Source organism: Columba livia, chromosome 10 (genome assembly GCF_036013475.1).
Source record: "Columba livia isolate bColLiv1 breed racing homer chromosome 10, bColLiv1.pat.W.v2, whole genome shotgun sequence".
NCBI classification, from domain to species: domain Eukaryota; kingdom Metazoa; phylum Chordata; class Aves; order Columbiformes; family Columbidae; genus Columba; species Columba livia.
Window position 1 is genome coordinate 19,400,511 of NC_088611.1, and position 21,908 is coordinate 19,422,418.

Consider the following 21,908-nt stretch of genomic DNA (forward strand, 5'->3'; position numbering starts at 1 on the left):
CTGCCTCAGATAGACAGCATCTCATTTTCCAAGTCTTTTTGAAAAGCCTAATAAAGATGAAATGAGCAGCATTTTTATTACCCATTCCAACACAGAGGTGAGGAGTGGAAACATCAGGGGACACCGCTGGGTCAGTAGACAGGTGCTGTGGCTTCTCTGCATTAGAAACTTGAGGATGTAGGGGTGGGTATAGTTTGTATAAAGATGTAGGCAGAGCTGTATAGGAGCCTGAGGTTAGAGAAGGAGATGATGGAAAGCAGTGGTTTGCAGGAGCACACAGTGGGTGCCCCAGCCTACAAGTTGGATTGACAGTTGCGTAAAAAGAGATTAGTATAATGACAGCATCCTGGGTTTTGAATTTCAGTCCTTCCAGCAGATTCTAGGGGAATATTACAGCTATTACCTAGGCAAGACAGGTGAATTGTCGAAGTAACATCAGACACAAAGAACCCTGAAGACTCACTGGGATGGATGTTTGCAGGGCAGTACCCTTTGGGATCAGACTTCTATTCAAGAACATCAAAAAGATTTGAGAAAGAGCATCCCCCCAAGCACCTCGTTAAAGAAACAGCAGTCCCCCAAAGCCCCACTCTCTGACAAGCTCTATTCCCAGTCTCCCACATTGCAGGAGTCCTCTGTAAAACCAGAGGGGCAGCAGCTGGGAATGCAGAGCTCTGCTCACACCTTCAGCAGAACTTCCCAAAGCCAGCACAGGCAGGAGAAAAGCCCACCGGCCCAGGGGTGTCAGCAGCTTCTGCTTTGGAAAGTGGGTCTCAATGCTTCACGGCAAGCTCTGAAAGGGTTTTAGTGACGTCACTATAAAAACATTTGATTCAGAAGAGGCCACGTTGCCAGACAAGTTAATGCCATGGGGAACACGACAAATTTACGGCTCTTTATGGTAAAATGTACACAGCCAAGCATACAATGAATCTTGAAAGCTTTGTAGGAGCCCCATAAACGCTTCTGTGTGTTGATGAGGTGAGAACATGGAGCTCCGTGCCCTACCAGCAGCCACAGGTTCCTTTCCATTTAACTCTTTAACCAATTAGACATTTGCTACCATTTTATACGCTCTGTTGCACATTTGGCTCTTGTCACATGGACTTCTAATCCACACTATACTCTTCCAAACAGGAAAGCCATAATTCCACAACAAGTGAACACATACAAAGTAGAAAGTAAACAGAGCCATTATTAGAAAGGCATGAGACAGACTCTTCTCCTGGAGGCACAATCTCACTAATCCTTGCATCAAGGTGAAGTGACTTGCCTGTGATAGAAGAATGAGTCAGTGGCAGAAGAAATCTACAGTGGCAGAGGATCTACATAACTTGATTCCAAGCCATTTACTCCAAAAAAATAACCAACCTCCTAACTCCCATTTAGAGAACATCCTGCAGGACATCCAGGCTTATTATCAAACCGGGCTCCCTGGAAGGCTGGTGTGCCGCAGAGCCATGTGCTCCATGCTGCAGGTCAGACTCCGAGGATGAGCAGATGTCACGTTTTTGAGGGTGCTGGTGTCGGCAGGTGATCCCTACCTGTCCTGCACCCTGTTAGAGCAGCAGCTATCACACGTTGCAGGAAGACAAACGGTTTCAAACACAGGCTCTGAAATGTCTAACACACATGTTGTGACAGAGGATCCCTCTGAAATGAAACCCACGGGGAAACCCCCGCGCCGCAAAGCTTGCACGCTGCCATTGAGAGCAGCCTGCTCTTGGCTTGGGCTGAACACCCATCCCGTGTGAGTATCACAAACCTGGAGGGTTTTTCTGGCTGTTTTACTGACCTGCAGAATTGCCTGGAAGGGTGAGGAGTCCTCTTGCAGCGCAGGGTGTGGGTGGGAAGGGGTGCGGGGCTGCCTGGAGCAGCTGGATGAGCTGCAGCCGTTGTCTCCAGGATATTTTCAGAAGACAGAAGGTTTTGCTTTGAAGGAAAAGGAGAAAAAGAGATGTGCAGAGAAGTCAGGCATCTGGCTGAACCTACACAGGTACCTACACAGGCGTGTGAGGGTAACACTGATCCGCACGTCTCTGAGGTGAACGGAAAGCATTCAGCCTTCTACTAAATTCTCTTTATTTGCAGATTTCTTTTATTTATTGAGAGTCTCTCACAGTTCAGGAGTATGCAGAAGAGTTAATTTAATTTACTATGAAATGCCACACTGTGGTATGAAGTGTTTCATACACAGGCAGGATCAAAAGGTTTCACTGAATTGAAAAGCTGAGTTATATTTGATTATATTCAAAGGGGAGAGAAAACAGAAGAATGGGAAGAAAATAATTTTCCATAGGTGAACAGGGATGGAAGTTAATGGTCTCTCATGGTTAACTTACAGCCCCTTATGCTTTCTGGGTGTTAATATTAAACCAACTAGACTGCCAACTTATCACCTGCAAGATACCTTTAACTACTAATCTTTTTTGTTGTTGTTGTTCCGTTCAAATTCTTTTACTTTTACACCTCAAAGCGTAAGTTCACTTTAAGTTCACTTTCAGAGTAAAGGGTAAACCTGTCACTTTGCTTCAAATTGCCCCAGGAAATACTATATTATCAGTGCATCAAAACATGAGCGTGGATACATAGCCTGGGGGTTTGTCATTTCAGCAGGGTCCCCTTTGTGCAGACGTGCAATTCAATCCAAACAAACTATCACAGTGGTTTTGCTGTCTATGGTAGCACACAGGCCAGCCTGCTGGGATGTGCATTTGGACATTAGAAATGAAATGTTGCAGAGAAACTGGCTCCATTTCGGGAAAATGAGGCATTTTCCTGGGGCGCGCACCTTCACCGTGAGAGCAGGAGCATTGTGCAGAGATGCACTGAGCTTTCTCCCCATGCCGGGAATGCTCTAACCCCCAAAACCGCCCTTTCCCAAGCATGCCCGCTGCAGCAGGAGACCAGGTCCGCTGCAAACCAAGCGCAGGCTATTATGTCAGGGTATTTACATCCAAACCTGCTCAGGTCACTGCTGACTGGCATGGGGAATAATGCCATTTTCAGTACGAAGTCAACGTCTATCTGTGGAGAGGCTCTACTGCTCTTCAAAGAGCATCTCCCACCAAGCCCCAGGCAGCTGTACCGATGCCACACCAAACCGCCACATCTTCTCAGATCCACAAAGGCGCCATGTGCTCCCGAAAACATCCCCTGAGCGTGCCTGTAATTTTGCCTAAATTCATCCTTGAACCTTGTGGGCATTTAAGGCTCCCCCACCCCTCCAAAATCCAGTGCAGACAAACTCCCTCTTCTTTTCATTTAAGGGAAGGACTATATATAAAAGCCCTAGTACAGAAGAGCACACTTCCCTCTTTGTGCATGGTAAGCATCAACTGGACAGGAGCCAAGTAATCCTAGAAGAAAAAAAAATACAGCTAATTAGATACCCTGAAGAATTGCAAACCAAGGCTGAGATTTAAAAACAAAAACCAAGCCAAACAAAAAACACACACACACACACAAAACCAAAAACCCAACCCAACATCTGAAGAGGTATAAGGCACGTATGGCAAAACACCCACCCCTTGGGAGATGGATTTATCCCCCAGCAGTTCCACTTTGGTGGGGTCATCTCCCAGCCGCCCACCCATCAGCACTGTGGCTGTAATGAATTCCCCCAAATGTCCTGCATAATACATGTCAGCTGGTTGATCACGCCAAGCTCAGAGGAACCGCATCCAAAGATATATCGCTGAAATCTCGAGTAGATTGTCAGAGGTGGGGCTGTTTCTCTGGAGGTCGTTAATCTGCTGATTACAGAGCATGCTGACTGCTAGACACATCAGACGGACAGGCCTGGCTCTCAGAGCGCTTTCCGTTGGCATTTGATCCAACTGAACGTTTGCATGACCTAAACTTTCTAGTAATTATTTCACGGTGCTCTTTTTAAATCTTAGGAAATGTGCACTGGCCTTATCTGGGTTATCTCCTCCCCGCTGCCATCACAGGGAAAGGGATGGCTCCCTGGTAGAGACCGATGTGGTGCACAGATCCTCCCCTCAGCCTGAGCAATCCTTACGAGCAGACCATGGTTTTCTCAAGTATATCCATTATTCAAGCTGACCATACACTTTCTGCTGGCATGCTGCTTTTTGGCTGTTTTCCCCAGTCTCTGGACCTGTTACAACGAGTTCACTGACAGAGCGGGCTATTGCACAGCCTCTGGGCTATGACTGACCATGTCAGATCACAAGATCTTCTTGTTAGAACCCCTATAAGTGGAGGAAAGTCCTGGCTTTGAAGTAAAGAAGGTTGTGGGTTGTTGTTTTACTTTTTTTCTTGAGAACATCAAATCTTCTGGATCAGACAGGCCTTGCCCAGGGCATTGTTCCTGGAAAAAGGATTGTTTGAGCTGTAACCTCCAACTGCACCCTGAGCGGTAACGGGCTGTGGGTGCAGATGGATCTGAATTCCTCTGGCTGGGTTTCTGGCTGGCCAGATGCAAGCCCGGCTGCAGGCCAGAAGCCGTAGGGCTGCGGGACCATGGCAACGTGCCCAGCTCTGCAGTTCGGAGCCCTCCGTGCACAAATACAGTGGCAGGAATCGGCTCCCCCCGCTCCATCCACGGCTCTCTCAGCATGACAAGTTCCAACATCTGCACGGGGCATATCTGTGCATTGCACCCTCACCCAGCTCAGCCCCTGTCTGACCGATCTGACACTGGCAAGAGCGTCACACTGCCCTGTGCACTTTGTTATGCATTTTTATCCTTTTTTTTTTCTTTTTTTTATCCTTTTAATTTAAATGCAGATCTCAATTTTACTCACAATCACTTGGCCACCAAATGAATTGTGATTTCTGGTGAACTACTCACCATGCTTGCAGCATCTGCCCCGTGATGCCAACTGCGGAGGAGGTGCCTGGCTCCTTTGTCACCGTGCCTTGATGCCAGGGACCTAACAAGGCAGCTGAGAAACTAAAATCGCTGCGTGAAGCAGGGTTTCATTAAAATAAAGTATAACGAGCACATTGCACTTATTGATTTGTAATTCTCACCAGTGGTTGTTTTCATAAAGTAATTGCAGATGCTTGCTCTTGTTGCTTGCAAAGAGAACAGTCAAACCTTAGTCTGTCTTGCTTAACAGCCTCTGCATCAAAGACCTCATGAGAGGTTTGGACACTTTAAAGGGATCAGCAATTATCTGTGGTGCTGGCTTTGCATTTACTTTCCTTGCATATTCATGCCAGCAATATTTTAGCATGCATATAACAGGAGGAAGCAAAGGCTGACAGTGGGGGATACAGCTGAAGTGAAGCAGATGTCTTTTAAATTCAGAACACATACAGCACAGAAACACGGAGTGATCGAACACGAACTAGAAGTGAAACCAGAAAAAACAGATTTTATACTTAAAATGGAGCACTGCAGGAAGAACAAAGAGCCTAAGTGGTGCAAAACAAACTTTTAACACCTTTCACTTTGAAACCCCAGTGCATTTCCAAGTAGCACAGGTTAAGAAATTTCAGTAAATTTAGTTTTATGTTGACCATGTCCCTTTAATTATTACTTTTTGGCACAGCACATAGGACACCTCCAGGCCAAAACACAAGTGTTGTTAAAAGTACAACCATTGCCTTACTTTGGGAATGCAAGTTTTCTGATGGTTATATAAACATATTTGGACCTATTTTTAAGAGCTTCACCACATTAGCAATTATACTATTAACAGTGAGTCAGAGAACATTTTGCTGATGTTTTAAAACATGGAACTAAAGGTCAGAAATTACTAAACTTCACCAAGCAAGCAAACCTGATGTGAAACAGCTTTATTCGCTTCCTTGGGCTTGCTCTAATGAGCAAGGGTTTGCAGCGTGTGATCTTAGATTGTGAACTGTATAGAGCTGTTTTGTTTTAATTGCAAGGCATTGGGCACATCCAGACAAGAGCAAAACATAAGGATAAAAGAGCAACTCTAGAGAAACAGCAGATAATTATAAAATGAAAAAGAACCAAGGGTGGAGGGTTTCTCTTGTTTCCTGGTTAGTCTGGGGAACTTATTCAACTGAGGCAGCAACCAGTGGTCATTATGAAAGTGCTGTGACACACAGGCAGTGAAAGAAAAAGCTCAAATCCAGGCTTTTACAATAATCACAGACCTGAAGACAGACATTCCGCTTCTCTTGGAGCAGTTCTCTTCTAAAAGCCGCCCCAAAACGTTACCCACACGCCAGAGGCTATCTTTGGTACGGGAGCCCTTCTGGATCAACCAACGCGATGAGTTTCTTGGCAGTGGGGCAGAGTTACTTCCATCCCTGATTTGGCTTTCACACGACACAGATGAGGCTGTGGAAGAGGCAGGCTGGTGAAACTCGGTATTTTATGACATTTTGATCCATACGGATTAGACAAATGCCTCCTCCCACACTTTCATTTCAATAGGATCTCAGAGCAAGCTGAAAGAAAGGGAAATAAAAACTCAGATTAAAACACAGCTCCTGTTTTGTTCATGTGCCTGTTGACTCAAATCACACAGGATGGTCGGGTTTACCTGGTTTGGATTCCATACCAAAATATCAGCTTGCATTTTTCTCCAGAAGCCGCTGAATTCCCTGGCTGTGTGGCAGAACCACACAGGTTTTACACTATCCTGCTTTTTTTGCCCGCGTACGTTTCTATTAAAGTTGTTTCCCTGCCAAAACCACAAAGGATGAGGAAAAAAACTAACAAACTTCCAAGGCTATCAGTGAAACTGTCCTTGAGTGAGGTGACATAAGCCTCGCGTACAGGAGATTAAGCTTAATCTCTGAAAAGGGATGGCGGAAAGGCTGGTAGACTTCAAAATGGGCTACAACAGCTGTGTTTGGGTTGGCCAACAAGCGCTCTCTGCTTGGGCTGCGGCTGTTTCTGCTCATGTGAACAAGGCAGATGATTAAAATACGGCGTTCAGCAATCCCGTCCTCGGAGCCCTTGACAGAGCAGCCTTCGCCTTTGTGTTTCTCTGCTTTGACTGAGTGTAATAACAAAGCAAAGTGATAATGCAACGTGCCCATGACAACGGAGTCAATGGTAATTGCACGGTGCTGTCCTTAGTTCAAAGCAAAACGTACAGTTTACTGGCTTAAAACGTGTCTTTTTGTTTCAAAAAATACCTTTTGGGGAGGGAAATGCGTGTCTTTCTGTCTGGTTTAACTGCTGGGTTTAATTGGCCCTTTTTTAAAGCATAATGGATAAATCAGCAAGACATGGCAGAAGTCAGAATAAATCAAGCTAAAAAGCTTTTCATAACTTACTAGTCACCACAAAAGGAGAGAAACTGCTCATTTTCCACAGTAATAAGCTATGCTACCAACCTGAAGGGTAGCTTAAAAGTAATTAACAGTACCAAAAAAGAAAGGGTGTGTATAAGAGTGTGTCTGTGGAGCCACTCCACCCAGTACAATGGGCAAAAATGAACTGGGTGGACCTGCATTCCCGTGGCAGCTCAGAACGACTGCGCTTTACATTTCTGTGCCTGGAGATATACATTTCTTGCATATGATCACAAGCAATGAGGAAAAAACAAGAGCCTGAAAAGCAAAGCAAGACAAAACAAAGCACTCAAGGAAAAGAATGGAAATAATTTGTACGACAAGATGAAGAGCAACTCACCGTGTGTTTCCAGGAGTGCTGGTTTTCATCTCTGCAGTAATTATATCGTTTATGAGGCGATGTTTCCTGTATGATATTTAGAGTTCTTGTGGGAGGATGGCATAACATCCATGTTTATTAGATAACTTTTGGGGCCTTGCTGTGGGAAACTATAAAAGGAAAGAATGAGAGAGATAAATTGTCTAAGAAAGATCAAGTGCTCTGTTTGAATGTGAAGGGCAAAACACACATAATGGAGACAGGGGAAATAACCACCCAGTGCCTTTTTTTCCTGCAGATATAGGATGTCTGGTATTCAGGTCTAACCTGGTATCTAGGATGTGAATCATACTGGCAAGATTCAGGAAAAAAAGGGATGCAAGTGTCCTCCCATGGCTCTTGCTGGGAAGGAAGGAGCTCAAAGGGGAGATGCAGTGCAGAAGGAAAACACCCCATGCTGTTAAGCTGTACTTCATACAGAGGAATGAGTTTCCTTCCCATTAAAGGGTTTCAGGATGATTCTACTCCTGGGCCTGGACATTTAAGGCTGATGGATGACCCTGCTGGTGATGGCAATTTGGGATTCACAGAGCTCTGTTCCACCACTCCAATATATGGACTTGAGGTTAAACTCTGATAAAGAAGTGGGCTGGGCTCTGACCTACTTTCAGACAACATGTTGTACCTTATTAGAGCTTTATTAGCCCAGGTCTGGTCACCATCACCTCTTTGTTGGTAAGCTTGTTTTCTCAGGAAAGTCTGAGAAGTCAGCAACATTCACTCCACCTTAATGACTAAGATATTGAATTATTTTTTTTTTTTTTTAAAGAAAAGCAATGGAAGTCTACTTTTTGTTTGGAAAAAATAAAAAATATATCTGTTGTACAGAGAGAAATATTCAAAGTATTCAGTTTTGATTTCTGGAGTCAAATCAACTTGATTTCCTCTCCCTCAATAGGATGACCCTTTGGTATTTGGTATCTTTTCTGTATTTTGAAACGCCAATTTTGTCATTGTTAGTAAAAAAGCTGTTAAGAATCCTTCCGGAGTGCGCTCATGAATAAATGTGAAATTCATTCACCTCCTGAAATCTGTTGTCTTGGCTGCACAACTTCACTTGAGGCAATGCTACTGCAAGTTTGTTGTGGGGCCCACTCCAGGTCTCCTTTCATCCCAAACCTCCGCACAGACCTGAAGGCATCACTGCTGGTGGCTTTGCCAGCAGATCTCCAACAAGCCACGTCAGCCACCCAACACTTGCCAGAAGAAGCAGGATCTCCTTGGCAGGCCTTGAGGACGGGGAATCACTCTCTACAACTACCTGAAAGGAGGTTGCAGCATGGAGGGTGTTGGTGTCTTCTCCCAAAAAACAAGTGATAGGATGAGAGGAAATGGCCTCAAGCTGCACCAATGAAGGTTTAAATTGGATATTAAGAAACATTTATTCATGGAAAGGGTCATCAGGCATTGGAACAGTCTGCCCAGGGAAGTGGTGGAGTCACCATCCCCAGAGATATTTAAAAGACATACAGATGAGGTTCTTAGGGACGTGGTTTAGTGCTAGATTTAGGTTGTGATTGGACTTGATGATCTTTAGGATCTCTTCTGACCAAAATGATTCTATAATTCTATTATTAAATCCAAACACCCACCAGTGCATAAAGAACACAGGTACCCATTTGTCATTGAGCTGGTCTGATCCCAAGGGCTTGGGTGTTTTCGTCTCTTCCTCCAGTGTGCTCTGCGTTTCTTCTCAATGTTGTAGGAACAAGTCTGCTGCTGTCTGATCTGAGCAGAGGGATCTTGATGAGGAGAGGACAGACCTCATGCGCTCCTGTCCCCTTGAGTCTGTAGGTCAGAGATTGGGAGCAGGGGACACGATACATCAGAGCACTTAAGAGGAGAATTGCTGCCCACAACTATGTCTTTGGTGTGCAATTGCTCTTCTTAGGCCATGCCCAGTTTATAGAGCTGGGCAGCTTTTTCCTTATTTAAAAAGTAAGCTTTATGGATCAGAAACAAAATGCTAAGGTGAGTCTTCATGGTAAGGTTTTTACTTACAGCAGTGATGGAGCAGAGAAAGAAAAACTTTGGTTTTAGCTCTTCAGAGTTTGGAGTGAGTGCAGTTCGAAATATCACCTTCTGACTTGTAGAAAGAGCACATTTGATCCAGGAATTGCTCAGGCAAGAAAAATCAATATGGACTGGTATAATCTGTTATTTACACAAAGTCGTTCTACTCTTGACTGCTAAAGGCTTCACACCTTTTAGTTATAGGCATTTTTCAAATAGATTGTACCGAAGACTCTCAACCCCACACAGCTCTTGGCTGCTGGTTAAAGCTTTAGGTTCAAGTAAGGAGGTGAAGCAGCCAAGGAAATGAGGCAGAAATCTGCAAGGAAGAGGCCCAGCGTGGGCACTGGTGACATTAACTCCTCGTTGGGAAAAGGTTTGTGCTCCCCATGAGAGGTCTGAATAGCTGCAAGTTCTTCTTGGTGGGTTTTTCTGTGGCAGCATCATGTCCTGTCCCAAAAAGCCACACTGGGCTGAGCAAAAGAGAAGAGTGCCAAGCTCTGCATCAGTATTTTAAAGCTGAAGGCAACCGGCATAATCATCCATCTCTGTTCATCTGGAGAGAAGAAATTGCTCTTTGCTTTTTGAATGCTGGGTTTGTTCTGCACTGCTGCTAAGCTGGGAATTTTGATTTGTTTAGGGGAGTTTTTTGCCTTTTTGGCTTTGTCATCTGAGGAAATCCATATCTAGAGTAAAACTAGCAAATTCATTTTATTAGATGAATGCAAATGAAAGCAGCCGTCTAAGCTGTCTCTGTCTTAATTCAGAATCTGATTATTTCCTTCTCTTCCACCTCCATCTGCTGTCTGCTTATAGCTACTCGGGTGTACCATTTTCAGTGTCCCTGATTAATGCTTTCTGCTGGAGTAACGCCTTCTGTCTGATCATCCCGTTGTCTTCAACATGCGATCTGCAGAGCAAGGGTGGCAGCCCAGTGGCGCAGCTGTACGGTCTCTATCCCTGTCACTGCAGCACTGAAACGTGGCTCTTGGAAACTGCAACTGTCATTTGGCCTGAGATGTTTCGGTTTCGAGGTGGGGAACTGCACTCCCATAATAAAAATGAGACTGATGATGACAGTTTCCATTATGGGAAAAGCAGAGTTCTTATAACTCCTTTTGTCAAAGTTAAATTCTGCTTGGCCTAAAAAAGATAATTCCTCTCTTTGAAATGTAGAATTGATATTTTGCTATTCAATGAAATTTCTCTGCCTTCTTAGATATACTGCAATTGTCATTCGGTTTCCTAAATGTGGCACTGTGAGGGAGGGATTGTTCACTGCTTTTCTCCCTGAGGCTGTATTTAGGATCTGCTAAAATTAACCTGTAAGAGTGTCTTACGGTGCAGCTCCATGTTATTTGCTGTGCCACCTCCCCTGTAAAAACAGTCTCTTCATTAAAATAAGCCTATTAACCTCCATCAGTTCACTGTCACATCCATGACCTCGGGAGGTCAGAGTCCTCCTTGCTGACAACATCCCTGTTTGTTTCCAGCTCCTTTCTCACACGATCCTACAACTAATCCCAAACAGCAGAATGTGGCAACACATTCATTGCCCATCACTCAAGAAAGCGCACAAGATTTCATGTTAGGTCTATCAGCCTTGACAGCATCCTTTTAAGAAGCGCCCTTTCCTTGGTGGATGGTAGGAGTCTCTGGACTGTGACCATGAGGGTCTTTCTGATTCACTGCCAGCTCCAGGGTGCATTTCTCTGGGAGATTTCCCACAGTCAGGGGGCAATTCTATATGTAGCAGTTTATATAGCGCCATCTGACCTTACCATGCACAATATTAAAGCAGTGTTGAGCAACTATGTGTGTCAGGGATGCCAAAGCTTGCAGTAGTGCGGAGTTACAGGGGACACATGTCAAAGTGGAGGTACAGCAGGGGACAAGGGATTAGTTACAAAATCAAGATGGAAAGGAGTGATTTGGAAACTTTACCCCTTCCCATAACTACTGATTCAGTGAAACAGGTTTTTTCTGCACTGCAGTCATAGCCAGCAGCATATACAGAGTAAGGATTGAAATATTTTGAAGTGCTGCCACAGTGTGAATGATTTTCTTTAGAGCATAAAATCAGACTGCAAAGTTATTTTCCGTCTGCAGTGACACTAGAAGAATATGAATGTGATCATATCTGGCCCTGGGCATCCAGGAAAGCAGAACTGGCCTTAACCAGATTCTCTTTTTTATTCATAGTCCTTCTAAGAAATCAAAAATCCGAAAGAAATTCTGAATCTGGCTAGATGCCTCATAAGAGGAACAGGATTTCTGCATAGCTGAAACAGCATGACTTTGATTATTTGAAAACGCATGATTTAATCATTTCATTATGCATACCTTTTCTCAGCAGGGGCCACAGCCTAAAACAGACAGAGACAAGCATTAGATAAAACAACATGCTTTCTAGCTAAAGAGATTGGAATCAAAGAGTTTAATCTTGCAAGGCACTGACATCTTGGTGCCTTTAGACTTGGCTGCAAACAGTAGGCTTGCAGCATGCTGCTGAATTGAGCCTTAGCAGAGTCCTCTGCTCAGAAGTGACACCCAGCAGGATGACTTTGCTTTCTCCCCTCCATAGCGCACACCTGCCCATGTCCCACCTTCCCTCCTCCTCATCTTCCTCACACCCATCGAGTGCAGAGTGCTGTCGGTGTCCTGACGTCCCCTGGCAGTCCAGGGCACTCATCTCCCTGCCACTCATCCATCCAACACCTACCCAGGCTCTGAGATCATCACAGAGGAAACCTGGATGTCAGGCCTGTCTATGAAGGACCTAAGCAGCTTTTTGCACCATATAGTCAATAAACACCCTCAAGCACCATCATCCTTGTCACGAGTGACAGAGCTACTGAGTAACAGTGCACACCACAGAACTCCACACAGTCCATCAGAGAATCATAGAATGCCTTAAGTTTAAGGGGACCCACAAGGATCATCAAGTCCAACTCCTGTCCCTGCATAGGACAACCCAAAGTTCACACTGTGAACTGTGAAGCTCAGTCCCAGGTCCTAAAACGTGGTGGTCTTATGGCCAATTAAATGCTGTTCAAAGGGCAGCAAAGCATCAGAGAGCGCTTTGATCTCAGAGATTCCAGGCAGATGTGTAATGTCTACTCAGGTGTTTGCGCAGGTATCAGTAGCAGTCGGTGCACATCAGACAGACAGGTTTCTTCCTGGGTTTGCTGACAGAAGCAGCGGTTGCTCGCAAATCACAGGGAACAGAAATAATCCCTGCCCTTTTTAAACATCGAAAACTGTAAAGCTTCACAGCTGCACAGTTCTGAAATTGAATTGAACGACTTGACTTGCCAAAACCAGAGATCAGAGTTCTAGGTCTTTCATGCCACAGCTGAAAGCATCAATAGCACTCAAAGAAGAGCACAGAGCTGCCTTTCAAATACCAGTTGTGACTTTAGAAACATTATTAGGTCTTAACCTTCAAACACAGTAGCCTCAATTCAAAATGGATGCAGGAGCAAAGAAAACTGATTTTCAGTACAAGCATTTTATTATTTAAAGGACTGATTTTTCTTTCTGGAGTTATATCTAAAACTAGTTAAGAAGTCTGGATATCAATTAGTCTTTGAATGTAAAATAAAAAGCATTTTTCATCTCCAAATAGAAGGGCAGCAGTGTATTTTCTCTGCAAGCAGTGCAACAACAATTCAAAAGCAATATCTGTGTAAGCACAGACTTGATCACACAGGGATTCAGGGAAAAAGGCTTTGGGGATCAAGCATTCAATTCCCAAGAATTGCTTTCCGCACTGATCCAAAAGAATCCCTGTTGACTTCTCCTGTTGCTGTAGGACCCCATCAAGCAACCAGAATGTCTCTCTGCTTAGGTAAAAATCTCTTAGCTTCATATATTATCCCAGTACCTCAAATACCTGAGGAGTTCAATGTAAATTATTCATTTATCCTTTGAATGCCCCTTTGAATTCTGGCACTGTTATTACCTACCTTTTACAGCAGGGAAAAAAAAAACAACGTATAGAGGTCTAAATAACTTTTCAGCAGCTCTTTTTACTTTTTTGTTCATTGCATTATTCACTCGGGTTATTATAGATTGAAAAATGTTATTAGCTTATTACTATATATTAGCGATTGAATAACTGATTGCAGCATTAAGATCAGAGGTGTTTTTCTTGCAAACACAAGGAAGGGGATGGGTCAGCTTTTCACTCACTGCAATATCTCCTCTGCCAGCCGAGCTGGAGAGCTCAGCAACACTCCCAGATGCATGTCGGGTCTCTCATCATCTGGGGAAACAACCTGTGGGGGCTCTGACAGTGAAGATGAGTTTAATACATATATGTGCACACACATATATATATAAAACATACCTATATTTTTATGGTTTTAAATCTATAAAACACCCATGTAGCTATAAACATTTATTTAGGTAGATATATAGGCAGAAATATGAAATAATGTAAAATCCATAACTGCTGTAAAATTAACTATTTTCAAAGCATGACATTCTGGTCCTGAAAACCCTGGAAACCTATTTGCAATGACAAATACATTCTGTTCCTGACTTCATCACATACCTCAGCTGCAAAACCCAAAATCACTTCATGTCATGGCAGAGGAAAGAAGCCAGAAAACAAACCAAAACAATTAACATTTTTAGATCTACTGGGAATGTTACCAGCGCTCTCCCAATGGACACTGTCGTGTCTGTATCCCATCTAATGCTCACCTAAAGAGCAGTGCTGATAATGCAAAACCTCAGGGCCCGCTTAAACTGCTGAGTGAGGAATCCATGGAAGGGCATGTGCTGGTTATTCTGGCACCAAATCTGAAACAACCCAGAGCCCTGAGCTGTGAGCTCCTTGAACCAAAGCCTTGGATCAATTTTGCTGATATCTGCTCCTTGTATTCATATTGCCCCAGGTAAAAAGCTGCATCCAAGCTCCCCTGCACCTTTGCAATGTTTGAAAAGCATGACCCAAATTTTGCACCTTGAGACCACGTAGAGAGTACATGAATAGAAAATAAACAACAACAAAAAAACCCCAACCCCAAATCTGCTGCCTAGTTTACATTCTCAAGCTTTGACTCTGTACAAATACTCGGAACCAGCCAGACAACAGATGCACCAGGAAATTAGCTCGTCTCTTCCAAGAACACACATTAAAATGAAGAAAGAGATGAAGAGATGAAGATCAGGGGACCCGATGCCCTTCAGGGCCGACTGCTGGAAGCTTTGCCTCTAGGTGATAAAGGGGGAGGTGGTTAATCCAGGGCAGACGGAGGTAGATAGCATTTCTGTACTTGTACAATTCTGTACGACATTAGTCCAGACAGGAGTCTATTAACACTGTCTGATGGAAGCAATTGTATTATTTATTAAACTGACAAGATCAATTGGCTGCTTTGTACCCGTATAAAGAGAACTATTGTACTTTCATGTCCTTTTAAACACAGAGAATAAAGCGCTCCCCGGGGTGCTTTCATGGGCTGCCTTCGATTAAGAGTTCTTAAAACATTTGATATTGTCAGAGATCAGCTCGCCAGATCCCCAACTGGATTTTCAGCCCTCACAAAGAAAGGAAGGTGGTAGCAATTATAATTAAAAGTGAGCTGAGAAGGAAGGACCTTACCTGACTTCGAGAAGAGCTGTTACTTACTGTACCCAACGACTAGGCTCCAAACCTGAGGGAGACCGAGCTGCTTTTATACTTTTATAGCACCAGCAGCAATGTCAGGACTAGCGTCATGGCACTGGGAACTGAAAATGGGATGTTAATGCCTTTCTTCGCCTGAAAAATATGGGGATGGGGGGAGGAAGATGACAGTCTTTGGGACATGAGTAATTTTTAATAGGGCCTGATTCTGACAGGCAAAAGTTTTGTGTGAATGATCAGCAGGTTTTAAGATGAATATATATATATATATATATATATATATATATATATATGTATACATATTCTCAGGTGTGAGGGATGGGGGCAGAGGGAAAGGCTTTTCTGGATGCCTCTGACTGATAAAGCCTTTGGCTATTGTAGCAATTTCATTATTGACTTTCACCCCAGTAGCTGAGAACAGCCCAGACACAGCGTGTGTCATGCTGGACACAAATATTTAGGACCTGTTGCTGTTGTGTAGTTAGTGAAAGACTCCACAGTTACTTTCTCTGGGGAAGAGCCCAAGTCCATTGCTATTTAGGATATGATGTTAACCACGTGTGTGAGCACAGACCTTCACTGCAGGGTATTCTGGGGAGTACATCCAGAGGATGAAATTTTATGAACAACAAAACAACCAATTTCAGTTCATTTGGAGGGGATAAATATGCTAACCTAGTGACATACTTGATAAATTAATAGCCATCCTGTCTCAGAGCAGATATTTCTGGGCAGTCATGGAGTTTTCCAAATATCTGAATGCCCCTTTTATTAATACAGTGTGCTCCTAAAGAGATGTGCACTGACTGCACCCAAGCCAGGCACCAGCTTAGGGGAGGAACAAATTCTTCATGAATACCAAAACAGTGTTGTTCTAAGGTTTATCATGTCATGATTATGTGTTTTATCAACCTGGAACTAAAACCTCCTGCAAGGAACCAGGTATCACTGTGACTCCTGTATGTGACGAAACTCAGACTGAGTCTTTCACAGCTTGCCCATGGACTGGAGATGACTCTGTTCACAATTACAGCCAAATAAACTCATAGTAACTCTTAGAGGATTTCAATGGATTTTATCTTAGTTTATCTGAATGTAAATGCCTAAGTTTCACCTTATGTTCAAACCCAGTTTTTCTATTGGATTTTGCCAGGTCCTTGCTGTTAACATATAAAATACATATATATTTTAAGCTGAAATCTCTACAGCCTAGCGTCCCAAATTAATTTCTGCCCCAGACCGTTTCAGAAATAGCAGCAGTTACAGCTACCTGATGTTTGCTTCTCTTCAGTTCCCTGCTGTTCTATTCTCCCCTATTTCTTACCTCTGCAAGCCTTTGCCAGCAGTGCCAAGAGCTTTTCTTTTGAGTGCAGTCCTACAAACTCCTCCATTTTCTAGTGTTTTACTCCGGAAACTTTAATCCGCAAGCTGCTGCTTTATGTCCACTGAACCCAACAAACCTCAAGCCTGGTGTTCAGCATCAGGCCTGTGCAACCATTCACATAAATCAGCAAAGCCTGTGCCCCCCCTCCCGGCTGCTGGGCAGCACTGCAGGAAAACCATCTGCCAAATCCCAGGAAAATTAGTGCCCTCAGCTCTGTCGTGGCAATTGCTACAGCCTTTCAAGATGCTGATCTTTTGGCCAAGTAAACAGTGGCTACAGATGTATTAACAGCAGCATCCTCTGCACCCACCGTGGAGATCGGTATTTCAGGATGATGTTTGTTGGTACTAAACCTAACAGTAGTTAGTTGTAGTTTTTTATAAGCTGGTTTCCAAGGTACCTTAGTGTGACGCTGTGGTCAGTCGGTGTCACCAGTGTCACTGGAGAGGGAGCTCAGATTCTCCTGCTGTGGGGTACCTGATCCTCTCGGGATCAACCTACGTTAGAAAGAGCTTTATCACCGCAGTCCTGCTGCTGGATTATTCATACGGGCAAGAGGACAACAGGGAAACTATCAGAGAGTGGAAGGAGATGGCAAGGAACCACCTGTAGAAATGAAAGGAAGGAAGAGCAAGGTAAATACTTGTGGCAGGGAGAAAGGACAATGAACACAAGTGAGATAACTCAGGCAAACACTTGGAGTCAGCCATCACACAACACGGGTCAGTGCCCATGTGCCCAGGTCTGCAATCTTCCTAAATTTGGGGACAGACAGTGTAGACAGGCACTGTAGTTAAGTTAATTACAAAAAGTTTTCTCATTCACCTTTAGTGTATCTATCAAGAGATGATTCACTTGTTTTCTTACAAATTGCACTGGGAAAATGAATCCTTTAGCCTACTATTTTATGTGTAAATTTGACAGAAATAGCTGACCTTGCCCGCAGGAACAGCCAAATGCGCTCACAAGACAGTCTCGATGTCTTGAACCATCCTGTGATCTTAGCCTGCATGCACAGGAAAATAAACATATTTCAAGGAACCTGTTGTGCGAGAGTACAGCATAATTTATCCTGCTACGGGTCATTAGAGTCTCAGCACAGCGACAAACATGTCATTCCCTATAAATTATACCGAGTAGATAACAATTCTGGAAAATACCTACCCAAGGATTGAATAGTCCATGTGGATCACAGGAACCCTCTGCTTGTCATGAGCATTTCTCAGGGTCCCCTCTTTTCTGTATTCCATCGGAACGGAGAATTTCAGGAAATCTGTAGGAGAGATATGAAAAGAAATTCACGTACAAACACGAGTCTTTTTAAGAGGTATAATATCAAAACCTTCAAATCCTTTTCCAGTGCAACTTCATTCCGAGAGACACATTACAGTAAAGCAGCAGTTTAAGGTGAGTTTCTCCTATTTTGCCATCATTCATGAGTTTTCTTTAGCAATATCTTCCTTCCATTGTCCAACTGTAGTCTAAGTGCATCAGGGGCTTTTTCGCCTCTTACAGAAGCACAATGGTGACAAACTGAAAACATTTCCATGGAAAACCGCCTACATTTACCACAGTAAATACTTGCAGGGCTGAGGAAACTCTTATTTGTTTTGTGTCTTTCTGGAACCAGTACTTCCCGGTTTAGTGAACTTCCTGCACATAATCTTCTAAGCCATAATTAAAAGACTAGTTTAAACATACATCGTATAATGAACTGACATTGTAAGCGTAGCAACATCCTGCTTAATAGCTAGGTGTCAGTATATTTGTATTCAATCATATCTAAATTACTTATTATTACAATTATAAATGAGACCGTACAGAATCTAAGAGATCTTTACACCTCATGTGCCCTCAAAATCCCAAATCTGCGTTGGGTTTTTACATCTGCTTGTTGGAAAGCCAAAAGTAAAAATACAGGAAAATAAACCAAACTTTTTCTTGCAATCTTAATTTATCTTCCAGGACTCTATGATTATTGTACAATCCCATTTTTTTCACCACAGGATCATTTCTTATGGCCCTAAACGTGCCTTCCAATATTCAGAGGTCTATCTCGGCTCCAGTTCTCAACAGGCCATCAATGCGCTTGACTATTTCAAATTTACCTCTGAATACAGAGGGGCTTAACTTTCTTATCTCCCTTTCTGCTGTGCTTAGCAGTACTTTATCTCAGCTGCCATCTTTAAGACTTTTGTAGGGATTTATTAAAAGTACAAACCACTGGGGATGTCCTTTCCCATCCCGCACTGAAGCGCTTTCTATCTTGGAAGCCTTTTCTGTTCTTTTTCCAGGCTTCAGAACAGGATCAATAAGAACTTATCACAAGACCGGTCTCTTGTGCTTAATTGTGTGCGTATTGATGCTGCATTCAGAAGAACCGAGCGAGCCTGAGTTCAGCTCTCAAGCAGAGGGGGTATCACATTTAGAAAGCACTTTGAATCCGCCTCTGATTTTCCCGCTCTGTCAATGAATGTCCTCAGTGAGCTCAGGCCTTACAGGAGCAATGTACAGAGAATTCGGGCAACATTCATGCTTCATCTTCAATCAAGTGGTTTAATATCAGCAAGAAAATGTTTTCTGCACCTCAAAAAGTCTCACAAATACTAAGTGAGCCATACGGTACCTTGTGCAAGTTTACACAGGAAAGATGAGAGATGGGCGAGCAGAGGACTTAACCCTGGGTGAAGCCAAAACACCTGCAGGCACAAGAATTCAAAGCTAAACCACTATAGTTGCAGTGCCTTTTGCTTCTGAATCATAGACCAAAGTAAACATATCATCATTAATTACGTGGACAGGGCTATCACCCTTAAATACCTATTTTTATTTTTCTAAAAAAAATATTAAAAATTATTTTTCTTACTCCTTCTCAACTTATAATTTCTTGTTCTTTGCTTAGTGTGTTCTGGAGGTCTCATGGTCAATGTCAGGCACCTAAAAAAGAAGCAAAGCACAGATGGCCATTACCAGAAAGAAAAGCATGTCTTACCCCTGTTCCCCGAACCAGCCTGTGACATGTCAAAGCCAGAAAGCATTGATTCTAAACAAAAAGTACCAGCTCCGATTCCCATGGTGAGTCTGGCTTTCAGTAACCTCTGATGGTGTGACACCACCGAAAGATCCTTTGTGCAAGGAAAACAGAATAAGCAAACGAAACAAAACCACAAAAAAGCCTTCGAGGCATTGATAGCGCAATCTCACTTATTCATAGCTCAGCTGAAGCGCTGCCTATAAAACCTACTGCAGTGATTTATTCTGCTCTCATTTCAATACCATCAAGGGCCTTGCCTTCCTGCTACAAATCACAGAATAACCCGAACAAATATAGAAACATTTACACTAATAAATTCTACACTGCATTTAGGTACACATATTGAACTTGATGTATATCTTCGCTACCTTCTGCAGCAGCAAATGCACAAACTGAGGTTGTTCTACCAGTAGATGTCACCAGGAGCAGAGAAAAGCAGGAGGAAGCTCTGGTAGGTCCCAGCAGTCCCACCTGCGGGTCCAAAGGCACCCAAGCTCAGCCAAGAAGAGCTTTGAGGAGGCACTTGAGCAAGAGGTTGCCAAAGCAAACATGATTCATCAGTATTCCTGCTCCCGAGCCAGCGGGTGCAGGGCTGGGGGAGGACACGCGTGACACACGGCTGCACTTTGTACAGCGATCACCACGGTTTCATACAAACCTGTTCCTCAGGCCGCGTCTCCAAGCGCACGGTGACGAAGGGAGAACGCAGGGAGATTCCAGCCCTAGGAGTTTCCAAACCCCTGTTGCCTGCAAGCGCTGGCCCCACCGATTATTCAAATCGACTGTCACAATGATTCCTTTGCATGAAGAATGGTAATCCCTGAGCTGATTTTACTCTTCGCTGCTGCGAGACGAGTGTAGGAAGAGGATGATGATGAGGGTTTCTGATGCAGTGCTGATCAGGCTGCATGGTGCCAATGTGGGATTTCAGGATGCTTAAAAATCAACATTCCTATAAGAAGAATGCTCATAGAAAAACCCTCAAATGCCTTTGAAACCCACCCAATCCTGCACTTAGAAGCATGAGATTCCAGCTCACACATCCTGACCTGTATGGTGAACATGCTTAAAAAAATCATTCACAGCAGTGAAAGCCTCACTGGAAAAAAATATATCAGTGAGTGAAATTCAAATATGATGTTTAGGTGAGACATAAATGATACACAAGAGAGAACAGCAGCTGCACTAGAAAGTGTAAGGAGTATGTTGTGTTACGCCTTTTTATATCAGAATAAGCAAAGAGAATATTTCATGCTATAAATGCAAAGGTAAAATGCCAGGCTTACAAGGCATCTGCTTTCCAGGAGGTATGCATATTTCACCTTGTGTACTGCTTTCATCCACAGCATCCTTCTGAAAAAGTATTCTGAATCTTTTATTTTGCTAGATCTTAGTTATTAGTACCTCATGCTATAAAAATACATGTAAGAATTTTCTCCCATAATCCCTCAAAAAAATATTAGAGGCTGAACAAAGTTATCTGTGACAAGTGAAACCTCATCACTGTAATTGATCAAAAGGCATTTTCTTCCATCAAGATTTCTCTCATTGTCTTCATCAAAATTGAAGTTTCCACGAAAAACTTTAAATATGGATTATGTTTAAGAAAATATAGAAACAAGCAGATAATTTCCCAAAGAAAACATCATTTACTTTTCCAGTTTAGTTTTGTGTGTAGCGAGTGGGATGTACATGGAGCAACGAAGCAGCGAGGCAGCTGGAAGGAGAATGGGCAAGAAATAAATCAGTGCTCCTGAGTCTAGTATCTGTAAGGAAATACTCACATAAAGAAAAATCCTATTCAAATCCAGCTAGGCACAGTCTAATCGATACATGCATTTTTTTTGTGTGCACATAATACGAAACGTGTACTTTTCTTCAATATGCATCAACCTCTGCTTTGGAAACAACTCTCTTCAGTAAATCAGGATGTGATATCTTCCAGTTTTTGTCCAGAATAATAGCTGTTCTTGCGAAACATGTACCCTTGCAATGGATTTCACACAAAGTTCTTTACACAATTCCATCTGCAGCAGAAGATTGTTCTTAAGTATATTTGGCACATGGTGGCAGGCTTAGCCGCTGGGATCAATTCTTCTTTCCTCTGAGCTGATTCTTGTGTTTCTGAATGCAGCCCGTTCGGAATTCAACTCCTTGTATTTCACAGCAGCACAAATTCAACTGCGTTTCTTACAGGTTCAAAAGG

General features: G+C 43.3%; 1 protein-coding gene across 3 annotated transcripts in view; it reads right to left on the reverse strand.

The window, feature by feature from the left end:
• Window positions 1–19,597, reverse strand: part of CHST13 (carbohydrate sulfotransferase 13) — a 58,199-nt gene extending 38,602 nt beyond the window's left edge. The window contains exons 1-7 of one of the 3 annotated variants that reach the window (XM_065075644.1): window positions 19,535–19,597; window positions 17,833–17,941; window positions 17,604–17,674; window positions 17,069–17,274; window positions 11,990–15,419; window positions 7,595–7,743; window positions 1,796–6,399 (exon numbers count right to left, since the gene is read on the reverse strand). The gene's annotated coding sequence lies outside the window, so the exon portion shown is untranslated. Of the gene's footprint in view, window positions 1–1,795; window positions 6,400–6,494; window positions 6,926–7,594; window positions 7,744–8,654; window positions 9,161–11,989; window positions 15,420–17,068; window positions 17,275–17,603; window positions 17,675–17,832; window positions 17,942–19,534 lie in introns of those variants that run through there. The other 2 variants (XM_065075645.1, XM_005507530.3) reach the window with 2 other exon arrangements.
• Window positions 19,598–21,908: the final 2,311 nt, after the last annotated feature.